This window comes from Pinus tabuliformis, chromosome 3_2, assembly GCF_031772625.1.
Source record: "Pinus tabuliformis cultivar Carrire ecotype Pingquan chromosome 3_2, CPIR1, whole genome shotgun sequence".
Classification (NCBI taxonomy): domain Eukaryota; kingdom Viridiplantae; phylum Streptophyta; class Pinopsida; order Pinales; family Pinaceae; genus Pinus; species Pinus tabuliformis.
In genome coordinates, this window is record NC_142302.1 from 666545246 (window position 1) to 666554534 (window position 9289).

Genomic DNA, 9289 nt, shown 5'->3' on the forward strand with positions numbered 1-9289 from the left:
CTTGATGTGTGGGGCGGCTTGAGAAGTGTAAAAGTAATATTTTCTTGATTGGAAAAGTCATGAACTGAAAAATATCCTTCCAACATATTTAACCATTTATCTACATCGTTTACATCTATTTGGCCCTCAAATATGGGAATATCGAAGTTAATGTTTACCTTAAAAGGAGTAGCACCTCTAGAGTGGCTATTGGATGAAGATACATCGCTTGTGGGTAGTCGTCAAAGGATCTGGGAAAAATTATCCATCATCATGTTCCTTTTTCACTCAAGGACTTCTTCGAGCAACATTATGGAAGGATCTCCTACTCCTCGTCTTTCTTTTCTTTTGCCATGGGAGGCCATCGGGGTTTGCGAGACTAGTCTTGCAATGGTTCAACTAGATCAAGCCCTAACTCCTTATACCCTGACCTCGTTGGACACATGCAAAGAAAAATAGATAAAGAGAAGACCTCTCTGATACCACTGATCCGAGCTTAAACAGGAACACAACAAATTACAAATATAACCATAAATACAGAGATGCAGCAAAAATAACACTTCATTTCATTAATAGAAAAATAATGAACTATGCTTACAAACAGGATGGAAATAAACTAGTTTGGACAATGGTAGCTTATCTCTGAGAAGCGATGTGGCAGCTACATGCCTCTTAACTGTGTTACAATGAGGCTCAAGCACCTATTTGTTATTGAACAAGAAGATAAAACCCTAAACAACCAAAACTCTAACCCCAAGAGATGTAACGCCAAGAGTTTGTGGGCCTTGTTGGTGTTAGTTGGGTGGACAAATTCTTTGGGTCGTAACTTGGTCATATTATCTTTCTTTCGCGGGTACGATGCCTTATTGGAAAGGTCTCTCTAGGTACTACAGGATTTGTGGCAAGCTCTTGCCTATGGCTACAGGGTTGCAGCAGACCTCAAAAGAACATTGTTTAGGCGGTCAAAACTTCTCTGAAAGTTCAGGACTTGAAAAACTGCTAAAAATAGTAAATGGTGAAATAAACAAGGAAATAGATGAAACTAACTATAGGTCTAGGTGGAATAGGAAGGTGGCCACCAATATCCACCTGGATCATGAGAAGTTGAAACCCTTCAATGATGATATCATACATACTGCTATCATTTTAGTATTTTCAAATTTCTTATGATTCAACTAAACCATTAGTTACAAGATACAAAGGTCTATAGATGGTAGAGAAGGCCCACATTCCCATCCTAGATCCATAAAGGTTGTAGTCAAGAACCACTAAGGTTGTCTCAAGATTCCACTGAATACCAACAATTGTTTTTCTCTGACGACTTTATGGATTCATTCACCCCAGGTTTTCATGAAAGTTGAACACTAGGATTGTAAACATGGACCACAAGTGGAGATGATTCTCTATGAGATGCATCTTCAACAAGCTAAGTAGAACAATCTTCACAATTAACAACATAAGGAAGAAACCTCGGTTCTCATTCACATAAGCTAATAAGCCTTTGACCCTTATAATATAAATTAGCACTAGTAGTTGCAGATACATCACCATCAATCTCAATTCCATAAAAATTTCCACTATTTAGATATAGTGTTACACTTCGTAATGGAGGAGGTTGAGCAAGAAGGCAGTCTATCTAAGGAGACCAAGATCTCTTGATTTCCTCAATGGAAGAACTACAGACAACTGGGAGAGATGGTAGTTGAATGAGTGCATCACAACAATCCCTGTAACTTTCAACAAGAGCATGGGAAGGCGTAGGTGGAAAATGTTCTAAATCTTCCTCACATTCATTACCCTTCCATGGACAATGAGCCCTGTGTCCATCATCAAAATTCATCTTAAATATAGCAGTTTCACTCTCAACTTGTGATTGTGTCCATGTAGGAGGAGTAGAGAAGTTGAGGCAACCACCGCATGATTCACAAGCTATCAAATCCACATCAACATTCACCTAACCTCTCCTTGCACAATTCACTAGTCCAATGACCTTCGTCTTTCCAAGCCATATCAAGGACTTGAAATTTTCTAGAAGCCTCATAAGGTCTCCTTGATCCCAGGTTCTACATAGAGGTGATGGTGAATTTATTGATGTTGAAATAGATTTTGGATTATTCACTCTTAGTGTAGGAGACAACCCACTAAATATGAATGATGATGGTGGCCCTTTCGACATGTGTCCCTGTTGGGTTGTTTTTTGACTCTGTGCAGGTTATTTGGGTGATCTAGATGGAAAATGGCATCCACCCATGGTATTCATACACCCATGGTATTTTAAGTGGCATCCACCCATGGTATTTTAAGTGGCATCTACCCATGGTATTCATCCACCCATGGTATTGTAAGTGGCATCCACCCATGGTATTCATTCACTCATGGTATTTTCCCATAGTATTGTGACATCCACCCATACTATTCATTCACCCATGGTATTTACCTACCCATGGAATTTACTTGCGGTATTGTAACCAAAAAGGGCTATAAGTAACAAGTCACATTTTGTAAAAGGACAGATTGTCCACCACAATGTAACTTTTATAGTTATTACATGTTTTAATAAAAAAGTTTTTTTTTTGGGTTTTTTTACTACGTTTTCTCCACTTTTCTTCCGTAATTTCAGTTTTTCATATCTTGGGGGCCTCTCCCCCCAAGACCCATTTCAATTTTTAGAACTTGGGGGCCTCCCCGAAAGATCCACATTAGTGGTATCAGATTCTGGTTACAACTCCATGGGAATGAGGGTTTGATGCATATCAATTTCAAAGTTTTACAAAAATTTTCAACAATCTTCATGCACATGCTACGACCTCCATAGAGCACTTTCTTGGGAAAAGAGGGAAGAATTTTCTTTTTCTCATTTTTTTTGCAGGAATTTTTTTGGGCGGTGAGTTTGAAGATCAGATGTGGAATTTTTGGTGAAAATTTAGAAAAAAAATGTAACATATCTAGATTCCTTGTGAAAATATACCCAAATTCAAAAAACAAATCAGCCGAATCAGAGTTTGGATGAGTGAGATATCGCTGACTTAAAATTAGTTTTGTTGCAGAACTTTTTCTGATGGAAATTCACGGACGGTGGCTCTCCTATCATAATTTGTACCTTTTGTGTAGAATTTCAAAAAAATATTGCAAATCTGAGCTCTTCTTGAAAAATCACCCAATTTCAAAAAAAAATTGGTTGAATCTAAGTTCGGACGAGGGAGATATCATTGATTTAAATTCAACTATTTTCCTAGAACTATTGTGAGGGCGAAACAGTTGTAGTGCGAATTTGAGTTTCCAGAGTGTCCAGATATAAATTTCAAACACATGGGTAGATGCAAAATGGTAATTATGTTTCCAAAAATAGGTTATAATAAAGATTCTGAGTTATATTGACTGAGTTATGTCTAGTTTAAATTTGGAGCAGCATTCGAAGCAGGCTCCCTTTGGAAATGTGCCCTCCCACCCGAATTTTGGAGGCACCTACTTCACATTCATCAGTTTCAACATAGCAGTATCTAGCTTGGGTTATTTGGAGATGTTCCCTCCCACCCCAGACTATGTAGGCCCCTACTACTTTATCAACAGCGAGCATCAAGGTTATGGATCAACCACACAAAATCCTTGTCATTAAAGTCCATTTTCTAGGCCACACACTGTTACTGTTACAATTGGTCACAAGCATTACAAAATATCTCTATCCTCATATCTTCGTTTTTCATGGTTATGGGTCATCCACAAACCCACGCTTCATCGAAGTCCATTTTCTAGGCTTCACACTGTCAGTAGGATAGTTGGTCACATGCATTACAGGGTATCTCTATCCTCAGATCTTCATTCATCATGATTATGGGTTAACCACACAAAACCCTTGTCTTCAATGGCTCTTCATATTCAAAAAAAGATTCATAGGAGGGAACTTCACGCAATGGGGACCATTTCTTCTTAAGGAGGGAGGAATGATCCAAATTGAAAATGGCATCCACCCAAGGTATTCATCCACCTATGGAATTTACCTATGGTATTGTAAGTGGTATCCACCCATGGTATTGTAAGTGGCATCCACCCATGGTATTAATTCACTCATGATATTTTCCCATGGTATTGTGACATCCAACTATAGTATTCATTCACACATGGTATTTACCCACCCATGGAATTTACCTATGGTATTGTAACAAAAAAAGGTTATAAATAACAAGTTGTATTTTGTAAAAGGACATATTGTCCACCACGATGTAGCTTTTATAGTTATTATCTATTTTAATAAAAAAATTGTGGTTTTGTTTACTGAGTGTTCTCCACTTTTCTTCTGGCATTTCAATTTTTCAGATCTTAGGGGCCTCCCCCCCAAGGTCCATTTCAAGTTTTTAGATCTTGGGGGCCTCCCCCTAAGATCCTAATCATTGGGAGAAGGGGTTCCTGTAGCACTGGTGGGAGTTGAGGAAAATTTAGAGTGGAAGAGTTTTCCCATGCCCTTCTCAAAGTTCTTCTCTGCATCTTCTGTCATCTCTTCTGCTACAATTTTTGATACTTTCCTTGCAAATTCCCAAGAGTTATATGTTACGATCCCGTCTTAGTTCAATATTCAGATTTTACAGGTGGCAAGGAATGTTGGTTTTGTTTATTCGTGTTGCTGAGTGAGTATCATTGAAGTTCTTAAAATTAGATGAAGAAGGGTTTGAAATCCTAGAGTCCTACTCTTGCCGCCTGTTATCACCCCAAGAAACTCACCTAGGTTGTATATCAGTGATGCTTGGGAACATTACAAACTCAACAAATTGTTGGATAAAATGATGGATGAATGAAAGAAATGTTGTATATTCAAGCCAGATAACCACTTATACTATGATTAACCCCAGACATGGGTGAACACCCCCAAACTACAAGGATTTTAACCACCAACTACTCACAGTTTAAACACAATGAGATGATGGAGAAGACTGACTACACCAGCAGATACACAGGACCCTGTGATGGCCAGCTGCAACCAGTAAGGAGGTTTGTAAATCTATTATCTAATACACAGAAAGGATGACAACTCTCAGGTATTAAAACAACAGAAACCTGCAAGCAAATTCACTGATGCATGCTAAATTCTAACACAGAGGTGGGATGACAGCCCCTCTGATGCTAAACATTCACAACACATGAATTAATGTAAAACAAGCACATCTTGGAACATAGAAGAAGTGAAAAGTGAGCAAATGATAGCAAAAGAAGCTTGTATTAGTTGGAAATGAAGACCAGAAGCTGCAGGTTACATAGTAGTTACAGTCTCTAGGAGTTGAAGCTTACAACACACTAACACTCACCTCACACTCATCAAACTCATTACATCGTTTTTCTGGGTATATATAAAATTTGTGTACAAAAAAAAAAAAAATCTCAGCTAGCCTATGCGTGGAGGGGTCTTAATGGACCACCAACCACATTTACACACAGATATGGGCCTCTGATACATTCTGACTGTTTTGATTAACAAATTTGACATTTTTTGGTACTTCAGTGTCCTTCCTGAATAGTTGAAATATTATCTTAATAACTTTCAATAACTGCTACTGTCATTGAACTGTTCGAGGAACATTCTCTTTGTCCTTGGCCATATTGTCTTTGAATGCAGGTAGCTGAGACTTTAACCTACTAAGTACAGGGAGTTGATGGCTGGCTTTCTCCTTTACGCGCATAGAACCCATCCAAAAATACTGCAGAACCCACTGAAAGATGCTTTCAAAACGAACATGGGCCGAGATGGAACACTGGCCGCTGAATGGATTACACGGACAATCGGGGAGGAATGAGAATGGGCAGCTGATGGCCATTGGATCGCAGCGGAGCGATCCAACGACTCACGAGAGGAGGAAACAACCACAGGTTAACGGGCGGGGAAACGGAGAGCAGTTTTATTGCATCGCTTATGGTGCTGGGGAGGTTTTCGTACAAGGCGATGTGATGGAATAATAATAAGACATGTGGCTGGCAGAATACCACTTCCCCGGGGATTATATAATGCATAGGTTGACGGAGCTGGATTTGCGTACAATGTCGATGACCAAGCGGGAAGATCGGACGGCCGGGGCTCAACGAGCACATACGCTGGATGATGTGACAGATAAAAGTGGGCCCAGGTTATAATAATTCTAAATATATGCACGGGTTATATATGATTGAAACGTTAGAGCCCAGGCCAAAGTGAAAACAAAGGTTAATGCGAAGTTTGAAAGCTTTCAGGGTTAATAGGATTAAAAACAAAATATGACCCGGGAGGCTAGAGAAACATGGGTTTAAAGGGTTATGGAGGTAGGGCAGCAAAAAACAGGGTGGTGGGAGTTATAAGGATATAAAAACAATGAAGGGGAAAAGATTAAACGAACTGCTGCTAGCCCATCCTTGCAGAAAACACCATGGCTGATCTGTCCTCGACCCTCAAAAATGCCCGATCATGTAGCAATGCTAACATTTGGCTCCTTCTAGGGATGAGATCCTCCTTGTGAGGTCTCAAGAACCTGCAGATCAATGCCTTGCTGATAAAAAGCAATTAACAAAATTCCTAGTATTCCATTGGGCATGGAGTCTGAATGAACCTATACTGATACTGATAAAACAAAATAGTTACAACTTTTAAGGCTAAAGACCTTAAATCCTATAAATTTTCAGAAAACGCCCATTAACCGGGCCTTCAAAAACTGGTTCTCCTCCCATACTTTTCAGTATGAAGGTGTTGTTCCCCTGAATCTGTGAAATGATGAAAGGCCCTGTCGAGAAAGCATCAAATTTCCCATGATTTCCTTTCTTTTTCTTTAATGCATTCCATTTCAGAACCAAGTCTCCAACCTGAAACTTATCTATTTTTGTTCCCTTGTCAAAAGCATCCTTGATTCTCTTCTGATGTATTGCAGCTTTTTCAACTAGTTGTTCTCTAATCTGATGCAACTTTGCCAAATCAGTGATTCTTCTTGCCATGTCTTCTTCTTCATCTTGCTCTGTTTGAAGGAATTTTGCCACAGGGAGAGTTAGCTGAATTGGAAATATAGCCTCAGTGCCATATACCAGCTTGAATGGAGAACTCCCTGTGGATTTTTTGATGGTCACTCTGTCAGCCCACAGTGCATACTTGAGCTTTGAATCCCAATTATTTTTATTATCCTCTAACAACATTTTAATTATCATGATCAGACTCTTATTAGAGGATTCTGCTAGACCATTTCCCTATGGATAATATGAGGTAGAATGAATAAGTTTAATGCCCATTGAGTCACACATTTCCACTAGTTCCTTTGCCCTGAAAGCTGCTGCATTATCTGTTACCAGCTTCTGTGGACAACCAAATCTGCTGAAGATATTCTCTGCTAAAAATTTTATTACCACATAATGATCAGTCTTCTTTGTAGGGACTGCTTCAATCCATTTGGTGAAATAATCAGTGGCTATTAATATCCACCTGTGCTGGCCACTAGAATACGGATTTATTTCACCAATGAAATCCAAACCCCACTGTTAAAAAGGTCCTTTTGCCTGAATTGGTTTTAAGGGTAGGGATTTCAACTGCTGCTTTCCTTCAAATCTTTGGCACCTGTCACAAGATTTAACAAAAACAAATACATCAGAAAATAAAGTGGGCCAATAGTACCCAGCTCTGAGAATTTTGTGGGCTATGGTTTTCCAATAATGATACCCTCCACATATGATGTTATGAAATCGCTGCATCACTTCTTTTGACTGTTCCTTGTCCAGACACCTTAAAAATATTCCAGATGGATCCCTCCAGTAGAGCAAGTTTTTATTGATGCAATATTTTGCTGCCCTGAGTTTTAAAGTTCTTGCTTGACTTTGAGTAAATTCTGAAGGGATTTCTAGCTTCAGCAAGAAATTAATTATTTCAACATACCAGTTACATGAACTTAGATTCTCAGCCACTGACTATTTACTTTCTATTTCAGCTGTGTTTTCCTCTTCTTCTACTTCACTATTTTCTGCATTTGCATATAGAAAATCAATGTCTAAAGACCTGCAATTTTCTTCAGCTAATAGCTTGGAAAAACCCTGACCTCTGACCAACTTTGTGGGCTTCAGCTCTATATCAAATTCAATCATTTTAGCAATCCACTTCGCCCTTCTTCCATCAGCATCATGTTGAGTTAAGACATCTTTCATTGCGGCAGAGGGAACATATGCAACTATTTTTTAATGCAAAATATAAATTCTGAAAGCCTTTAAGGATTTAATAAGTGCATATGCCTATTTTTCTATAATATCATACCTCAGTTCAACATCCCTCAAATTCTTGCTGAAAAAAGCCACTGGATGTTCTGAACCTTCTTCATTTTGCTACAATAAAACAGCTGCAATAGTGTCTTCAAAGGCAAAAGAAAATATGTGGAACTCCTTGCTGTAGTTAGGACTGATTAATGTGGGAGCTTCCTTAATAGCCCTTTTGATGGAATCAAATGATTTTCTTGTTGTTTTATTCCATCTTAACTCTGACCCCTTTTTCAACATGGAGGTTACATGCTTCACTAATTCTGCAGAATTCAGAATAAACCGCCTGAGAAAATTAATTTTGCCCAAAAAAGAATGAATATCCTTCTTTGATCTTGGAATAGACAAAGACTATATGTATTTGACTCTTTCTGGGTCAATTTGGACACCTACAGTAGACACAATATGTCCCAACAGCTTGCCTTCATGCAAAGCAAATTGTGATTTCTTTGGATTGACTAATATTCCAAACCTTCTGCACTTCAAGAACACCCTTTTTAAATGCTGTAAATGATTTTGATGGCTGCTGGAATAAACAGTTATATCATCAAGGTAGATAAGAACAAATTTTCCCTTCTCACCCACAAACACTATGTCCATAGCTCTTTGAAAAGTGGCTCCAACATTCATCAATCCAAATGGCATTTTGGCATACATGAAAGTGCCCCAAGGAGTGGTAAATGTAGTCTTTTCTTGATCATCTAGGTGCAGAGCAATCTGATTTAAGCCTGAGAATCCATCCAAAAATGACATCACTTTAGCTCCTGAGACCTTCTGCAACAAATGCTCCATCTTGGGGAGAGGATAGTTGTCTTTCTTAGAACATTTGTTCAAATTTCGGAAATCAACACAAAGTCTGATTTCTCCACTCTTCTTCCCTACAACCACCAAATTGGCTACCCACTTTGAATATCTGAGAGGGACTATAATCTTGGCAGCCAGTAACTTTAAAGTTCTTTTTCAATTAGAGGAAGAAGCATGGGATTTATTGGTCTCAGCTTCTGTTTGAAAGGAACAGTGTCTTTTTCCAGAGGGATTTTGTGTTGAATTATATTCTTGTCATACATTT

At 38.7% G+C, this 9289-nt stretch overlaps 1 pseudogene; it reads right to left on the reverse strand.

Annotated features, from left to right (window-relative positions):
• Nucleotides 1-898: 898 nt before the first annotated feature.
• LOC149182404 (uncharacterized) lies at nucleotides 899-4471 on the reverse strand (annotated as a pseudogene).
• Between the last annotated feature and the right edge of the window lie 4818 nt (nucleotides 4472-9289).